We start from the raw sequence: 19,978 nt of genomic DNA, 5'->3' as shown, positions 1-19,978 counted from the left end.
TTAAACACCTCTATCATAAGTGCCCTCAGCCGTCTCTTCTCCAAGCTGAACAACCCTAACCCTCTTTAGCCTTTCCTCATAGGAGAACCGTTCCATCCCCTTTATCATTTTGGTCGCCCTTCTCTGTACCTTCTCCATCGCAACTATATCTTTTTTGAGATGTGGTCACCACAATTGTACACAGTACTCAAGGTGTGGTCTCACCATGGAGCGATATAGAGGCATTATAACATTTTCCATTTTATTCACCATTCCTTTCCTAATAATTCTTAACGATCTGTTTGCTTTTTTGATTGCTGCAGCACACTGAGCTGACAATTTCAATGTGTTATCCACTATGATGCCTAGATCTTTTTTCTGGGTGGTAGCTCCTAATATGGAACCTAACATCGTGTAACTACAGAAAGGGTTATTTTTCCCTATATGCAACACCTTGCACTTGTCAACATTAAATTTCATCTGCCATTTGGATGCCCAGTCTTGCAAGATCCTCCTGCAATTTATCACAATCCACATGTGATTTAAGCTTCACAGTTTCTCCATCCTCATCTTTTATGCTTGTCCCGAGCCATGGTGGCTGTAAATATCCAATGTGAGGCCAGAACCACTATGTGTAATCCTGCAGCGGCCCACCCCTTCCTCCTGCATAGGCCTCCTGAAACCAAGGAAACCCATGCAAGGGGAGGGAAGCTGCAGGGATCAGGCACACTGGCTCTAGCCCTGTGCCAACTGTCCGGATTTTCTCCATACAGTACAGAATTTAAAGAAAGCATCCAAAATTCATATGAAAGGCTAACATGTCTGGATATTAACTGGATTTTAACCCTGCAATCCAGTGCAGCAGCAGTCCACATCTCCTAACCTGAAGGAGCTGTGTTTTACTCCATGCCAATGTTGGCACTATGCCTACCACTGGGAAGTTGAGCGTTTGAGTTACCTACACACGTCACTTCTTCCTGCTGCAGCAAACAACAATCTCCAGAGCAGGCCAGGGCCTCATTAGCTATAAATCCCTGCTTTTCCAGCTGCCAACACTTTCCTTCTTTCCTGAACAGTAAGAGGCCCAGTGAAACTGCCAGCATCTCTCTGAGTGCCGCTGACCTGAATAGCATCAGCAAGAGGCCCAGTGAAGCTGCCAGCATACTGCTTCCTGCCAGCAGCCAAACAGCGAGATGCTCAGGGCTGCCGTCAGCGCCTGTCCTCCTGCCCGAACAGCGAGAAGCTCAGCGGGGCTATCAACAACTTTCCTCCTGCCCAAATAGCAAGAAATTCAGCGAGGCAACTGGCATCTCCCCTCCTGCCCAAAGTGCGAAACTCTGCATCTCCCCTCCTGCCCGCGGCTGAACAACAAGAAGCCCTGCAGGGCCATCCAAGTGTTGAAGAAGAGATCTGGGCGAGAGAAAGCCTATGTGAGAGAGTGAGTAAATGAGTCTGTGTGAATGAGGGAAACAACCTGTTTGAGTGTATATGTGTGTGTGTCTATGTGTGAGCAAGAGAGAGCCAGTGAGTATAAGAGAGACTGTGTGTGTGTGTCTCTGTGTGAGAGCGAGCCAGGGACTGGACACACATTGCTTTTGGTTAGACCGCAGGTTTTACATGGGGTAATATTCCCTTACTTTCTACTTCAAATAAGCAGGGCCCTGCCTTTCAGTGCCTTGAATGTAAAACATAGAATTTTAAATTTAATGTGCAAGGAAATTGGAAGCCAATTTGGTGAGTGTAGGATGAGGAGGCCCATTCATATTTCGTGCTGCTGTTAATTGTTCTAGAGTTAGCATTTTGGAATATCTGTAGTTTAGCTATTGCCTTTTGAGCTAGTCCCACATAGATGGTATTGCAGTAGTCTAGATGTTTAAGAACCACATGTTCAATCTTCTGACTGAAATGTGAGCAATTATTTCTAGCTTCTTTAACTCTGTTCTAGTTTACATATTTGGAGCATGCTCACAGGACATCTGCCCAGTTCCAAAGATTGTACCTTCTTTCCTTGTAATTAATTTTCAGAGACATAGTACATGGGTAATTTCTCTGTGAAAATTGTCTACAGGTGCTGTTTCTGTGAGCAAAAACTCACAGCAAAGCAATGCATGCTTTGAAAATCAAATCTACATGGGTTGTTCCCCTATCCCAGGAATACCTGACTCATACTGGCTAGAAGTGTGAGCATTGTAGAAGCCCTTGTGTAGCTTAGTCACGAGAGGAGGATAATTTTCAGACAGGTCCATTTACCCAGAAAAATTACTATTTATCCAGGCAAATGGCTTTCAAGATTGCCTACCGCGTGATTATGGAGTAGAAAGAAAACCAGCCACAGAAATTTTACCATGTCATCCTCTGTGATGAAATATTTTAAAGTCTCTGTTTCTTTTTCATTGCAGTATTACTTTGAAAGAGGAAACTGTGACAATGTTACTAAAGGTTACAGGAAGTAAATGCATCTGAAAAGCTGACGGCACCAGACAGCTTGGCTCTGTACATGTTGTGTGATTTTTTATTTTTTTTTAAATTTTCTACAGAAAAAAAAAGCAACATCTTTTTAAGATTGAACTGTTTGGATGTTATGAGTACTGCTTTATAATTCAAACATAAAGCTCTGAAAATCTCAATTCAGGTTCAAATCCCTGACATTTTCATTCTATATCCTATAGCATTCCACCTAATGTCACTGTGCTCGACCATGGTCACATAAGAAAGTAGAAGCATTTGAAGTATGTGCTAATTGTAATTTCTTATACAAAGTATATCTCTCTGTATATCTTTTTCTTATTATACGTATCTTGATGTATATCGCCAGCACTCATTTTATATCAATGTGTCCCAGATCTCAAGCATAGAAGTGTGGACCCAAAGAAAGTGCTAGCAAGGGGCTTGTTGCTCTCAAGATAGAAAAGCCCCTGTCGCAGGGTGAAGGAGAGGCTGATGTCAGTTTAGCCATGCACCAGTGCTGTCAATCACACTGTTTATGCTACACATTGGCCACATTCTCCATGCATGAAACTTGTAGGTTTGCACCACCTCCATCTGATGGGCCTGCCTTATCACAGATTTCAGGCCTTTGCGGCCTTGTTGTCTATATCCAGGTGCTGTTGTCCCAGCATAATTGGATAGCTAGCAGGAGAGGAAGTGCTAGACATTTATAGCTTTCTAGAGGGAAAGGGAAGATCTGTGAGAAGTTGCTTTGCAGATGAGCAAACTAGCATACAGATAATAAACAGAATGATGCCTATGAGCTATTACCACTCTATTGCTAATTATTTATTTATTTATTTATTTGGCTTTTGATATACCGACATTCATAGGGACATCATGTTGGTTTACAATGTAACAAAAGGATGAAAATACATAAAACCAGGGAAGGGGGAAGAGGGAGCAGATGGAAAAAAGGGGGCGAGGGAATGGAGAATTGAAGGTAGAGAAAGAAAGGAACAGGTGACTGAGAGGGAGCCACCATTGAGTTACAATAACATGGTCAACTGTGCTTTCAGGGAAGGCACTAGAAGGACTAACTAAGCTCAACTTTGTACATGGTAGATAATCAGATAGATGAGTTTTTATACATTGAGTGCTGAGTTCTAAAACCTGATGCAAAGTATTCGTAAACAATAGGTGGCATGCTCTTACAAATCAGGATGATATTACCTTGATATTCATCACAGTCTGGATTAAGATTGGTAAAATACCTGTCCTAAAGTTATAGGGATAACTTTATACAGATAAGTGTTCTATTGAATATCCAGATGAAGTTTTCTGTGTAACTTTACTTGGATAACTATTATGCTCCTGACTTTACTCAATTTGAACTTCGTAATGATTACTGTAAATTGTCTCAGGTGCAAATTAACAGGGTCATTCATCAAAATGTGTTATGGTGTTAACACATGCAATAGTTATCACAACCTGCAGTGCGAATGCAAATTTTACAAATTTATTGAAAGGGGTGGGATTAATTAAAATGAGGAGCATTATTGCACTGTGTAATAGTATAATGCACACTATTGGAAATGCAATTTGTGATATCACAAATTCTGTTTTGGACTGAGTGAAAGAGAGAGAGAGCAAGAGCCTCAGGGGTGGCATGCATAGTAGTAAACTATTTATACCACTATAGGAGGGCCATCTAGTAAGTCGAGGTGAGGATTTGGTGGTGGTCTAGGGTTTTGCGGCCAGTTTTATATGCAGAGTGAGATGTACAAATAGCACAGTTGACCTTGGTGAAGAGTTGATGTGATTTGGAGTGAGGAAAGTCACTTTCTACAATGTTCTCTCGCCCTAGCTTGATGGACTCTCTATCAGGGTACTATCAAGCTAGGGCGAGAAAACAGTGGAGAAATCTCATCTTAGTCTGACTTTCCTCACTCCAAATCACATCAAATATTCACTGAGATATACTGTGCTGTTCATACATCTCACTCTGCATGTAAAACTTGCCCCAAAACCCTAGACCATCACCAAATCCTCACCTTGAGTTACTAGCTGGCCCTCCTATAGTGGTATAAATAGTTGACTACTATGAGATGCTTTCAACCAATCTCTTTCTCCCTGCCCCTGCCCCACAGGTATTATCCATGCAAAAAGTATTGCATTTTGATGAATCTAGGGATAAGATTGTAGGCCCTCTGGTTAAAGGGAAATACCTACAGTACCTGAATATCTGAAAGGTGAAATATAAATCACACACATAAATAAATAAAATGTCCATGTTCCATGTTTTTATCAAAAGCATTACATGAGTAAAGTCAGCTATTCATTATGCTTTCTCAATTTTTTCTAACTTGCAAATCTACTTAACATATAGCTACAATATGTAAACTTACTTTGTACTGTAACAATAAATATTAATAATAATAATGTCTTTAAAAGTGTGTACCATTCTGCTATATTTTGTCCTCTTAAAGTTATGCATAGTTAAAAAGCATTTGAAAAATAATATGGCCTTATTTAATAATTATTATTTTATTTTTGTTACATGCCCCATCACTCCAAGTGTTGCGCGTCCTGCTCACGCCCTATCCATTCCCAGGCCTGCTTACCCTTCCTCCATGCCAGCCAGTCCCGGGTCGGCCTCCCTCGCATCTAGTGCCAGCTCCACTTGGCCCCGGCGTTCCGCAGTGGCATTTCCTGATTCTTCACCTCCCAGCTCCAGCCAGGCCTCACGGTGGGGCTTGGCGTCCTCAGTGGCATAGGCCCCGCCCCTAGGCACATGCGCACGGACTGACCACCCTCTTAAAGAGCCAGGGGTGGGTCCCAGCTCCGCTGCACACCCAGATTGATCCCTGTACAAAAGAAAGTGCCTCACACCACTTCCTTGTCTTGGCAATCGGGTCGATCACCTAGTGATAGCAAGTTTGCCTTCCTGCGTTTCAGTGTCTTGCTCCTGTGTCTCCTTTCCAGTCTCTCTGTTCCAGCATCTCATGTGTCTCCAGTTCCAGCATCTCCTGTGTCTCCCGTTCCAGCGTCTCCTGTGTCTCCCGTTCCAGCGTCTCTTGTGTCTCCAGTTCCAGTGTCTCCTGCTTTTTCGTCTTTCCATCCCTGGTAGTACCCTTCGGACTGATCTCACGGTACTGACCTTTGCCTGTTCTTGACTATTCCTTGATTGCTGCCTGCTCTGACCTCTGCCTGGAACACCAACTACTCTCGTCTGCCACCTGGAACTAGACCTCCTGCTTGACCTGACTACGCCCGGACTGATCCCTGTTACTGACCCTGCCTGGTTGACCATTATGCATCAAGACACTGACCTTGATTCTCGCTATACACTCGGACACTCTATTCTGGCCTCCTGCGACCTCTGGATTTCCTTATCTGAACACCGACTGCGCTCCTTTGTTCGTGGTGGGCACTCCCTTGAACTTTCTCTCTAGGAGACCCTGCGAGGCCCACCTAAGACCAGGTGGCCCGGGTAACCAAGTACTCAACCTGAGGGAACCCCGGGTTGCTATTGGTGAAGCTCCAGTTAGCCTCTGTCTTCTCCTGTGCTCTGCCTCCTGATGCAGGTGCTTTCCGGGTCCAACCGGAGGACCGTACCAATCCTGCACCAGGCCAAGGGTCCACTCCCAGCACAACAGGTTGCCAAGGCCATGGACTCAGCGGAGTCTCCTGCCTTGCAGGCCATTCCTGGCCTAGCAGCTTGTGTCTGAGAACAACAGCAAACCATTGAGGCATTGACTTCTTCAGTAGAGAAACTACAGTCTCAATTAGAAGATGCTGTCGTGACCAACATTTGGGGTTGGGCTCAACCTGCACCCTCATGTGCACCTCTGACACTTCCTGCTCCCCCCCGCTTCAATGGAGATCCACGCCTTTGTCGAGATTTCCTCAACCAATGTTTTATGCAATTCGCATTACAGACTGAACTGTTTCCAAGTGAAAATACCAAGATCGCTTTCATCCTCTCACGCCTTAAAGGGAAGGCCCTGGAATGGGCTTCCCCACTTTGGGAACGTTCGGATGACATCCTCCATCACCTCTCCCACTTCATCTCCATGTTCAAGTGAACCTTCCAGGACCCCGGCTGACAGGCGGTTGCTGGTCACCAACTCCTTCAGGACATTAGCCAACTCCTTCAGGACATTAGCCACAGAACTGGGATGGCAAGAGGACTGCCTACAGGCAATCTATCTGGATGCCTTATCTCCTGCCCTCAAGGATGAGCTGGCCGCTCGCGAGATTCCCACATCTCTAGATGATATCATCTCCTTGGTTGGCAAGATCGATCACCGCCTACGTCAGTGACATCAGGAGGTAAAAGCCTCTCGGCCTTCTGCCGTATGCCCAGTTCATGCTACCAGTCCTCAGCTGAAGGCCTTACTGGCACCTCCTCTATTGATAGAGGAGCTGATGCACATCAACAGTGGGCGCTTGTCCCCTGAAGAGTGCCTTCGATGAAAGAGCGAAGGCCTTTGCTTGTACTTCAGTGGCTCTGGACATCCCTTACAAGCCTGTCCAGTTCATCCAGGAAACTGCAGAGCCTGAGGCCAGCAGGGGTCCCTAGCTTGGGAGCTACTGTTGCTGGCCCCCAATTACTACTCCCTGTGTCTCTCTCCCGAGAGTCACGAGCCTTTGCTACCACTGCCCTTGTGGACACCGGGGCGAGTGGCAATTTCATCTTGGACGATATCGTCACGCGCCTCCAAATCCGGCTCAAGCCTTTGGACATTCCCCTCGGATTGCGTCCATCCAGGGAGAGCACCTTCCTGGACGCATCACTCATCTCACCATAGCCTTCCACCTCTCCATGGGAACCCTCCATGAAAAAGAGATTTTACTATACTTCCTGAAGCGTTCCACGCACCCAGCAATCCTCGGACTTCCATGGCTCCAGGTGCATGGTCCGCAATTTGACTGGCAATTCCTACAGCTAATCCAGTGGGGACCCCAGTGCCAACACCGCTGCTTTCATCAAGTGTCTCTTGCAGTCACCGTGTTCAACTCTACAACCCTAACTGGGTTGCCTGCTCCGTATACAGACTTCTAAGATGTATTCTCTAAACAGAATGCTGACATCCTACCTCCACTCCGGAGGTTTAATTGCCCCATTGAGCTCCTACCAGGTACCACGGCTCCCAAAGGCAGGACCTACCCTCTCTCATTACCTGAGACTAAGGCAATGTCTGAGTACATTAAAGAGAATCTAGACAAGGGATTCATAAGACCCTCCGACTCTCTGGCAGGAGCCTGTTTCTTCGCCTTCCGCCCTCCTTACCTCTTTGGCGATTCCCTCTTCGACCGCGGGAAGATTGGCTGCCGCGGCGTCCTTCTGCCGAAGTCCTCTGATGTCCTCTGATGTCCCCAGACCGGCTAGATGCTGCAACCTGCCTTGTTTTCTGGAGGCCTAGTGGTGTGCGCTCGGCCCCAACTGAAGTACCGGTGATGGCACGAACCTCAGAGGTGTCCCCCTCAGATGACATCACCCGCGACGGATATATAAGATCTTAGAATTTGCTAACAGATTGAGTTAGCAAGGGTTCGGGTTATTCTACCTAAGCTACTCTGTCTCCTCGGACTTACCAGGGGTACCCGCTCCTCAGGGGCCTCACTCTTTTCTTTGTTTTTCAGGTGACAGTCTGGAACTGGTACTCACTCCTCGAGGGCCCTCGTTCCCAGACTTGCTCCGTATTCTCTTCTGCCTGGAAGTCATCACTGCCAACTACATCAGTGAGTTACCATCGCTCTCTCAGAGCTTTCCCTGGAACCAGGTACTCGCTCCTCGAGGGCCTATACATTCCAGCTCCTGGGCTGGAATGTATAGGCCCTGGGCTTCTATAAGACATTGTGTGAGTGTTCCATGAGGTTCGGTACATGAACTCTGCATACCCTGCCTACTCACTATATTTTCAGTTTCTCTACAGCTCAGCCTCCAGTATCTGAGGGACTACAGTCCAGCCGGGTTTTCCAACTCACTACTGCCACCTCTGGTGGTTCAGTATACCGTCTAATAAAAGAACTAGTGTGTGTCTGTCTCCTAACTCTGAGCCTGACCGGTGGTCCCTCTCGGGATCTTCCCTGGGGGCGTGGTCATCTGCCACTGGTCCAAGAATCCACCCACAACTCTCCTAAATAACTACAGATTGCTAAATCCCTAGCAGACTGCTAACTCCTAACAGATTGCTAACTCCATGGATCCGGCACATCTTAATGCCTTGCAGGCCATACTGTGCCTGGCCCAGCACATTGTGGAGCAGCAAGACGCCTTGGAGAAACTTACTGCAGCATTTCATCAGCTACACACACGGAAGGTTCAAGGCACAGCCTCCAATCAAGAAGGTCAGTCACCGGAGGTAACTTTGAAGATTGCTGTACCACTGGCGGCTCCAATCTGCTTTTCCGGAGAAATCCAGAAGACCCGGGGTTTTTTGAACCAGTGCTGCATGCACTTTGCCTTACAGCCATCTCTATTTCCTACAGCTCTCTCCAAGACTACCTACATTCTTTCATACCTGGATGGTAGGGCCCTGTCTTGGGCATCCACCTTGTTGGAATGCAAGGACTCTATTTTGCAGGACATAGAAGGATTTATGGACTTGTTTAAATCCATTTTTGATGACCCTGCTTGAACTCCTGTAGCCGGTTCTGCTTTAGTGGATTTGAAGCAAGGCAACAGATCATTGGCTGAATTCGCCAAAGAGTTCAAAACTTTTGCGGCAGAACTTTGCTGGGACCCCAGATGTCTCAAGACTCTCTTTTGCAGAGGCCTGGATAACCGTTTGAAGGATGAGCTGGCCGCTCGCCAAACACCTGACTCGCTGGACGAATTAATAGCCTTGGTTACCCGGATTGATCACCAGCTCCGGGACAAGTTGAAGGAACTCCGGCCTAGGGTGTTACCCGGGTTGAAACAGGCCAGTGCTGTCTCTACATCTCGGATGGTTCCAGTAATTCCTGCTGCTGATACAGATGAACCTGTGCAACTTGGTCACGTTTGCTTGACCTCCAAAGAGAGAAGATTTCGGAAGAAGCGTGGCCTTTGCATGTACTGTGGTCAGCCCAGCCATAATGTCTCCACATGCTCCATTCGTCCGGAAAACGGACGGGCCTAAGTCCTGCAGGAGGACTGTTCTTAGGCCATACCGCGACATCTCCTCTACTCTCTCCCAGTCTCTTTGACCTACGGACCGATCACGGTTCAGACTCCTGCCCTGTTGGACTCAGGGGCAGGAGGCAACTTCATTCTCAGTCGTCTAGTGGAAGACCTGAAGATTCCCCTCATCAAGTTGAAAGATTTACTACTGTTATCCTCCATTCATGGGGAGACCTTACCAGGCAACATGGCTTGCGAAACCGTACCAGTTACTCTTCGCACCGGGGCGCTCCATACGGAATCAATTTCCTTCTTTGTACTAGAGAGGGCTATGCACCCTATCATCCTGGGGTTACCCTGGCTGCAAGTGCACCAACCCCAATTTGACTGGACATCCCTGGATCTCTCCTGCTGGGGCCCAAAATGTCATGGGAAGTGCCTTAAGGAGATCTCTCCTATTGTATGCATGCCTACGACTCCAGCGATGCCAGGACTGCCTCTCCAATACGCATCCTTCAGAGATGTATTCTCCAAAGAAGCAGCTGATATTCTTCCTCCACATAGGCCCTATGACTGTGCCATAAGGCTGAAGCCCAATGCTGAGACACTGAAAGGACGGGTGTACCCGGTCTCAGCTAAAGAGAATAAAGCTTTGTCAGAATACATTGAAGAAAATCTCCAGAAGGGCTTTATCCGACCATCAAAGTCGCTGGCCGGCACAGGCTTTTTCTTTGTGGGGAAGAAGGACGGTACCCTACGTCCATGTAGTGATTACCGAGGTCTAAATGAAATCACGATCAAAGACCGTTACCCCTTGCCTTTAATCTCGGAGCTGTTTGACCGGCTGCAAGGGGCCAAGATATTTTCAGAGCTTGACCTGAAGGGGGCCTACAACCTCATTCGCATTCGGAGCGGCGATTAATGGAAAACGGCCTTCAACACGCGAGACGGCCACTTCGAGTATCTAGTAATGCCGTTCGGGCTGTGCAATGCACTTACCATTTTCCAAAATATGATGAACGACATCTTGCGGGACTTGCTGTACAAGAATTTTGTGGTCTACCTGGACGACATACTAATCTTCTCCCAGGATTTGGACGCCCACATTGCAGATGTCAAGCAAGTACTCCACCGTCTTTGCGAACACTGGCTGTATGCCAAACTCTTTAAGTGTGAATTTCGCAAAGACTCAGTGCCTTTTCTAGGCTACATCATGTCAAAAGAAGGCTTCCAAATGGACCCGCACAAACTTGAACGTATCAAGAATTGGTCCCAACCTACCAGCCTGAAGGCTTTAAGGAGATTCCTGGGGTTCACCAACTATTATCAAAGCTTTATAAAGAACTATTCTTCTTTAACTGTACCCTTGATTGCGATGACCCGGAAGGGTGCCAACACATCAAAATGGTCAGCGGAGGCCATTTCCACATTCAAGAAATTGAAGACTGCCTTCTCCACAGAACCGTGCTTTAGGCATCCAGACCCAAACAAGCCCTTTATCGTTGAAGTTGATGCTTCAGATGTGGGTGTAGGGGCTGTGTTGAGCCAAACAGGAGACTTGAAAGCCTTACGTCCCTGTTCTTTCTTCTCACGTAGATTCTCTCCAGCCAAGAAGACTACGGGATTGGTGACAAGGAGCTCCTGGCAATAAAGCTTGCATTCGAGAAATGGCGGCCTTGGCTCGAACGTGCTCAACATCAAATAACCGTTTTCACGGATCATAAGAACCTTGAGTATCTCCGCCACGCACAACGGCTGAATTACAGAGAGGCCAGATGGTCTTTATTCTTCAACCATTTTGATTTTGTGCTCAAGTTCCGCCCTGGAGATCGAAACACCAGAGCAGATGCACTGTCATGCTCATTTCATTCAGAGGATGTGCCTGATGAGCCACAGCACATAATTGACCCGAAGAAAATCCTCTTGACTTCCACTCAGTCTGTACCCATTGGAAAGACTATCGTTCCAAAGAACCTCAGGAAGAAAGTGCTCTTTTGGGCACACGATTCCAAGCTGGCTGGCCATCCTGGTCAACGCCGTACCCTGCTCAAGATACAGGAGCTTTATTGGTGGCCTACTATCAAAAAGGATACCTATTCCTACATGGCATCCTGCACCAATTGTGCTAAGAACAAACCTGCTCTGGACAACCATGGGGTCAGATGCAAACATTGCCAGTTCCAGATCAGCCCTGGTCGCATATCGCTACTGACTTTGTAGTCGATTTACCTACTTCCGGAAGAATGAATACCATCTGGGTGACTGTGGATCGCTTTAGCAAGATGGCACACTTTGTGGTGCTCCCTGGCATATCCTCAGCCTCGGAGCTTGCAAAGCTCTTCATAACGCACATATTCTGCCTCCATGGCCTACCTTCACACATTGTATCTGACCGAGGGTCCCAATTCACGGCACGATTCTGGAAGGCTTTGTGCAAGTTGTTTGACATCACTCTAGACTACACCTCAGCCTACCATCTGCAGTCGAATGGCCAGACGGAACGGATGAATCGTACAATGAAGCAGTTTATATGAGCCTATGTCACGTCCCGACAAAATAACTGGGCCGAATTGCTTCCATGGGCTGAATTCGCCATCAACTCTCATCCAGGAACATCTACTGGAAACTCACCATTTAAAGTGGTTTTTGGATGTCCTCCTATACCGCCACTTCCACTGAAGCTTTCATTGATGTCCCCAGCAGCTCAATCTACTGTTGATGATATCCATAAATTGTGGGTTCAGACAAAAGACATGCTAATCAAAGCGAGTGATCGTGCCAAGAAGTACTACGACGCACACCATGCACAAGCTCCAGTCTTCAAGTCAGGAGATTTATTTATTTATTTATTTAAACATTTTTATATACCGGTATTAGTTGCGAACATCATACCGGTTTACAAGGAACAATCAAGGTTGGAAATTACATTATAACAGGGAAAGGCAAACTGGGAGAGGGGGGTAACAAGAGGCAGCTAAGAAGCAAAAGATTAACAAAAAATTAACCAAAAATTAACTAAACAACTGGTACCTCAATATGAGGAAAGCTGGAGCACCATGTGGAGATGCATAGGTTGACATGTTTGTGGGCCGTCTATTCTGGGTAAGCTTGTTTAAATAAGAAAGTTTTTAATTTCTTTTTGAATTTGATCACACATGGTTCCAGGCGTAGGTTGGGCGGCATGGTATTCCAGAGAGTGGGACCTGTGATCGAGAGGGCACGGTCGCGTGCAGAGGAGAGATGGACTATTTTAAGTGAGAGCATGAGGAGGGTGCCTTTGTTGGTAGTTCTCGTAGGTCGGGTGGACTGGGGAGCAGAGAAGGGGAGGTCTAACCATTTGGAGTTGTGGGTGTGAATGGTTTTATGTATTATGGATAGGGTTTTGTAGTGTATGCGGGAGGGTATGGGGAGCCAGTGCAGGTCTCTGAGGATAGGAGTAATGTGTTCATGTTTACGGGAGTATGCGATGAGTCTTGCTGTGGCATTTTGCAACATTTGTAGTGGTTTAATAGTGGAGTGTGGAAGCCCTAGGAGAAGAGCATTACAGTAGTCAAATTTGGAAGAAATGGTGGACTGGATCACTGTACGGAAATCTTGAGTGTGTAGGAGAGGTCTGAGTCTTTTGAGTACGTTAAGTTTGAAGAAGCCAGCTTTAAGTATAGAGTTGATGTGGTTCTTCATGCTTAGTTGGTGGTCGATGAGCACTCCGAGGTCCTTTACAAAAGGTTGCTTTGAGAGAAGTTTGAGTTTAGGGTTGTTAGATAGTGAGAGGGAAGGGGAAGATTGGGGAGAGATAAGTAGGAGTTCTGTTTTGTTCGTGTTAAGCACAAGATGGAGGTCAGTGAGCAGGGAGTTGATAGCTGTAAGGCAGTTTTCCCAGTGTTCCAGGGCATCGGAGATGGAATTGTGAATGGGGATGACGATCTGAACATCATCAGCGTATAGATAGAACTTAAGCTTGAGATCAGAGAGGAGTTGGCAGAGAGGGGTGATGTAGACATTGAAGAGGGTGGGAGAAAGTGATGAGCCCTGAGGGACTCCTTGCTGTAAGGGCTGTGGGGCAGATGTGGAGTTACCAATTTTAACAGAGAACTTTCTGTTTGAGAGGAAGGATGTGAACCAGGCAAGGGCAAGGCCTGAGATGCCAATACTTTCCAGGCGTGTCAGTAGGTGCTGGTGGCTAATGGTGTCAAAAGCTGCAGATATATCGAGGAGGGCAAGGAGGTAGCTGTGGCCTTGGCCCATGCATCTGAGGAGGTGGTCGGATAGAGAGAGGAGTAGTGATTCGGTATTGAAATGTTTTCGGAAACCAAATTTAGAGGGATGGAGAATCATATGATTTTCGAGATAGTCCATGAGTTGTGAGTTAACAACTCTTTCGAGTAGCTTGGCAATGAACGGGAGGTTAGAGATGGGGCGGAAGTTGGAAGGGTCTTTTGGGTCTAGGGAGGGTTTCTTAAGGAGGGGTTTGACTACCGCATGTTTGAGTGTGTCTGGGACTGATCCATGAGCGAGTGAGCAGTTGATGATATCTGCTATAGCTCTGACTATGGCATTAGGGATGGCTAGTAGGGCTTTAGATGGGATAGTGTCTTCAGGATGGGAGGAAGGTTTGAGTTTTTTGAGGATGTTCTCAACTTCTTTGATGGAGGTAAAGTCGAGGGTGGTCATTGAGGGTTGGGAGGATGTGGGGAGGATGGGCATGGAGTGGGGGGAACTGTTAGTAGCGGAGGAGAATCTTAATAAGAGAGTTGCGATTTTACTGTGGAAGTATTTGGCTAGTTCTTCACATTTAGAAGATGCGTCAGAATCTGGTATGGTGGGGGGGATAGGAGTGGTAAGGCTTGAGACATAGGAGAAGAGTACTTTGGGGTTGAATCTGTAGTCGTGGATTTTTTTAGCGTAGATAAGGTCTGATTGTCTACCAAGCACCTCAGACTCAAACTACCCTCCTCTCGGTTTGCTCCTCACTATGTGGGACCATTCCCAGTCCTTCAACATATTGGCCAAGTTACCTATCATCTGAAGCTACCACCTGGGCTTCACATCCATAATGCCTTCCATGTTTCTCTCCTGAAACCACTCATACTCAGCGAATTTTCTTCCAAAACTCAAGATCTACCTGTCATCAATGCAGAAGATGACTTAGAATACAAAGTCGAAGAAGTTCTGGATGTTCATAAATGAGGCAAGACTTTTGAATACCTTCTAAAGTGGGAAGGTTTCGGCCCCGAAGAAAACTCTTGGGAGCCTCAGACCAATATCCTGGACAAAGAGATGCTTCCTTAGTTCCACCTCGCGCATCCTTCAAAACCTAAGCCTGGTACCCGAAGAGGAAATTGTCCTTTGAAGGGGGATACTGTTGTGTCTGTCGGTTCCCAACGCCCTTTTTCCACCCTCCTTACCTCTTTGGCGACTCCCTCTTGCTTGTCCAATATTCGATTGCTTCAAGATCTCTGCGTGTCCAATATTCGATTGCCTTGATGATAAGAAAAGTAGTATGACAACATTAAACTACCGTGAGCAGTCATGGATTTTTAAATTGCAGACCGAACAGCCCGCTGGACATAATGAACAATTGGATTGGTTGTCATTGGTTTAGAGCCGTCTGATAGGTTGTTCCAGTATACCATGGGTTTGTTTAAAAGGCAAACAGGAAGTGATGAGTGGAAAGGAACCGTCAGTCAGCATCGGGAGGAGGCTCTGAGTGAGCACAACATAAGATATACATTTCAGTTGCATGTTAGCGTTTCAAGCAAGAAAGAAAAAGAACAAAAGTTTCCTGAGGAAGGCAGTTCATGCCGAAACTTGCGCGAGTAGGAACATCAGTACATAATTCCAGCGTACAGCAATCGAATATTGGACACGTAGAGATCTTGAAAAGCTAAGTACATTTGAAAGTACACTATTTACATTGGCGATTTTCCAAGAAAAAGAATTTCCATGTGTGTTAAAAGAAAAAATTAATAAACATCGGCTGTGCCGGATCTCACAAAAGGAGAAGTAAAATTAGGAAATTCTAAACTGCATGAACAGGCGCCAGTGTATAGCAAAGATTAATAGCCAAATACACAGTACAATTGTGGCTATTTCGACGGTGGGAAATTTTTAGGAGGTGTGTACACACGTATAAGGTTTTTAAATATAAAGATTGAAAAAGTTTAAATAAAATAAAAGTATGAGTTCTATGCGGGTGTTGTAGTCACGCTCAAAATATTAGAAAAGGCATTCTTAAAAAAATGGAGGATGGATGGTGTTTATGATTAAAATTCAAGAAGGCATTTTGGTGAGTGCTGAATAAAATTTATGAAACTTCCATCCTTCTTCTTAAAAAATTTTTTCTTAAAAAATTTGTGCTCAAGTATCTTTCTTAAAAAATTGTGCTCAAGTATCTTTCTTAAAAAATGTTTTCCAAATTTATTGGGAATAAGTTTGAGTAGCACGACAACACCTGTTTGAATAGATGCTTCAGGTAATATTTAAAGATGGGATGATAATTTATGGCAAATTCTGCCCAGGGCAACAGTTCGCTACAATCATTCTGGCAAGTGTTCATGTAGGCACGAATGAATTGCTTGAGTGTCCTGTTAATCCTTTCTATTTGCCTGTTGGATTGGGGATGATATGCCAATGTAAAGTCAAGGGCAATATTGAACTTCTTACATAGTGCCTTCCAGAAGTTTGCTGTGAATTGAGCTCCACGATCGGAGACAATGTGCTTAGGCAAGCCATGCAGGCGGAAGATGTGCAAGATGAATAGCTTGGCAAGCTCCATGGTGGTGGGTAAGCCTGGGAGAGCCACAAAATGTGCCATCTTCGAAAACCGATCAACGGTCACCCAAATGGTGTTATTTCCTCCAGAAACTGGCAAATCAACCACGAAGTCAGTGGCGACTACGTATATCCTGTCATACCTAGACAGACGAGCACTGTCTTGGGCCTCTTCGCTGTGGGAGCGCGAGGATCCGATTCTTCACGACATTGAAGGTTTCCTCGAACTGTTTAAATCAGTTTTTGATGATCCTGCCCGGTATACCATTGCAGTATCTTCTTTGGTTCACTTGAAGCAAGGGAACAAACCACTTGCTGACTTTGCCATTGAGTTCAAGACACTGGCGTCTGAATTATCCTGGGACCCGAGGTGTCTGAAGACACTCTTTTTTGAAGGACTGAACTCTCATCTGAAAGACAAACGCTCCGCTCGAGAGATGCCTGAGACTTTGGCTGAACTAGTGAAATTGGCAACCAGGATCGATCACAGTCTTTACAACAAAGTCTAACAGACCAAGATGCCTAGGAGACCATATCTGGGCAAAGTTTGAGTTAAGCCTGTACCCAGGTCCATGCCTTCGGTCCCAGCAGCCGGCGAAGAGGAACCTATGCAATTAGGCCACAGCCATCTGACATCAAAAGAGACAAGAACGCGGAAGAAACTAGGGCTGTATATGTACTGTGGACAAGCTGGCCATGCTGTCCAAAATTGCCCTATATCTCCAGGAAACTGACAGACCTAAGTCCTGCGGGAGGACTCTTCTTAGGTCTTACCACCCCTTCTCCTCTGCTCTCTCTTCCTGTATCCTTGATATGCGGACCCTTAGAGTATCAGACTCTTGCCCTAGTGGACTCCGGGGCAGGAGGCAATTTCATTCTTCAACGAGTAGTCGAGCATCTACGGATCCCCACTTCCATTATGAAGCCTCCACTACTTCTTTCATCCATCCATGGAGAGCCCTTACTGGGTGAAGTAACTCTATGCACTGAACCAGTGTGTCTGTGTACTGGTGCCCTCCATTCGGAGACAATCTCCTTCTTCGTGTTAGAGAAGGCCATGCACCCTATAGTACTGGGATTACCTTGGCTACAGCAGCACATGCCTCAATTCGATTGGGCCACACTGGAACTGTCAAGATGGTGTCCAGACTGCCATAAGAAGTGCCTGATGGAGGTAGAACCATTACCCTGTATGCCTACCACTCCAGTAATGCCGGGGTTGCTGCCTCAGTACGCATCTTTCCAAGATGTTTTTTAGAAGGAAGCTGCAGATGTTCTTCCACCTCACCGACCATATGAATGCACCATCAACCTGAAGCCTAATACAGAGCCACTCAAGGGTAGAATATACCCCCTATCTGTGGCAGAAAACAAGGCCATGTTTGAATATATTCAGGAGAACCTCCAAAAGGGCTTCATACGACCATCCAAGTCCCCTGCTGGCGCAGGCTTTTTCTTTGTGGGCAAAAAGGACGGAACATTATGCTCATGTATAGATTACAGGGGCCTTAATGAGATAACAATAAAGGATCGCTATCCTTTACCTCTGATCTCAGAGTTATTCAACAGGCTACAAGGAGCTCAAATCTTTTCCAAACTGGATTTGAAAGGAGCCTATAACCTACTTCGCATTTGAGCTGCCGATGAGTGGAAGACAGCCTTCAACACTCGGGATGGCCACTTTGAATATCTAGTGATGCCCTTCGGCCTGTGCAATACCACGGCCGTCTTTCAAAATTTAATGAACGACATTTTCCGGGACTTCCTCTATAAATGTGTTGTCATTTACTTGGACAACATCTTGATTTTCTCTCAAGACTTGACCACTCACCAAGAGGATGTAAAGTAGAGATGTGAATCATGTGCCAGATCATCCTAACGATCAGATTCGGCTGGATGGGGGGCCGAATCTGATCGTTAAGATATGTCAATTGGAATCGTTTCCGATTCCAATTCACATCGCTAATTTTTTTTTTAGGGAGGCCCGCGCCGCTAAAAAAAAAAAACCCACCCGACCCTTTAAAACGACCCCCCCAGTTACCTGGTGGTCCAGGGGGGCCTCGGGGGGCCTCCGGCCATCCAGTGCTCCTACCATGTGACAGGGGCTGGCCAATGGCACGGATACCCTGTCACATGGTAAGGGCAAAGGGGCATCAGCGCCATTTTTTTTTTAGAACAGCTGATGCCTGGGAACGGGAAATCTTTCCCCGAGGCCCCCCTGGATCTCTCCTCTCCCCGAGGCCCCCCTGGATCTCTCCCCAAGGCCCCCCGAGGCCCCCCGAGGCCCCCCTGGACCACCAGGTAACTTTAAAAGGTTTTGGGGGGGTCGGGGGGGGGGTCGATTTAAAGGGTCGGGTGGGTTGGTTTTTTTAGCGGCGCGGGCCTCCCTAAAAAAAAAATTAGCGATGGGTCGGGTCGGGAGGGTGGGGGAGGCTAAGGGGGGTCAATTTAAAGGGTCGGGTGGGTTGTTTTTTTTTATCGGGCCATCGGCGCCATTTTAATTAGTGGCAGCCAAAATGGCGCCGATGGCCCGAGAGTGGGAGATCGCGCTGGGAACCCCCCCCCACTGGACCACCAGGTAACTTAACATTTGGGGGGGGGTTCGGGAGGGTGGGGGAGGGTAAGGAATTGGTTTTAAAGTGTCGGGGTGGGTTTAGGGGTTGTTTTGGTGTGCCGGTTTTCCCGCCCTCCCCCAAATAATTCCCGTGCCCTGTTTAATGATACAATACAAATGCCCCTGACGATAAATCATGGGCATTTGTATTGTATCGTGCACTCTAATGATTTAGGACGATTTTAAAATTATCTGACGATAATTTTAATCGTTCAAAAATGATTCACTTCCCTAATGTAAAGAGAGTACTTCAGAGGTTCCGTGAGAACCATCTCTATGCCAAGCTATCCAAATGTGAATTTCACAAAGAGTCAGTGCCTTTCTTAGGCTACATCGTGTGTAAGCAAGGCTTTCGAATGGACCCACAGAAGCTGGAGAGCATCAAGAATTGGGCACAATCCACAGGGTTAAAAGCTCTCACACGCTTCTTAGGTTTCACCAACTATTACAGGACCTTTATCAAGAACTACTCTTCACTTACAGTGCCGCTTACCGTTATGACAAAGAAAGGTGCCAATGCTGCTAATTGGTCTCCAGAGGCTATAACGGCATTTCAGAAGTTAAAGGATGCCTTTCTACACAAGCCATGTCTTCGACATCCAGACCCCTCCAAGCCTTTCATCGTGGAGGTCGATGCCTCAGACGTTGGTGTAGGGGCTGTATTAAGCCAAGCTGGTGATTCAAAGGTTCCACAACCATGCTCATTCTTCTCCCGTCGCTTCTCTCCCGCAGAGAAAAATTACGGAATAGGAGATAAAGAGTTCCTAGCTATAAAACTGGTATTCAAAGAATGGCGCCCTTGGCTCGAAGTAGCGCAACATCAAATAACGGCACTCCCTTGAACTTTCTCTCTAGGACACCCTGTGAGGCCCACCTAAGACCAAGTGGCCCGGGTAACCAAGTGCTCAACCTGAGGGAACCCCGGGTTGCTATTGGTGAAGCTCCAGCTAGCCTCTGTCTCCTCCTGTGCTCCGCCTCCTGGTGGCAGGTGCTCTCCAGTTCCGACCGGAGGGCCGAACCAATCCTAGGCCAAGAGTCCACTCCCAGCACAACACCAAGAGTGTTACAGGTACAGA

The sequence above is a fragment of the Rhinatrema bivittatum genome, chromosome 2, assembly GCF_901001135.1.
Source record: "Rhinatrema bivittatum chromosome 2, aRhiBiv1.1, whole genome shotgun sequence".
In the NCBI taxonomy this organism is placed as follows: Eukaryota; Metazoa; Chordata; class Amphibia; order Gymnophiona; family Rhinatrematidae; genus Rhinatrema; species Rhinatrema bivittatum.
The sequence above is the reverse complement of the archived record's forward strand: the minus strand, read 5'-3'. Positions refer to the sequence as shown.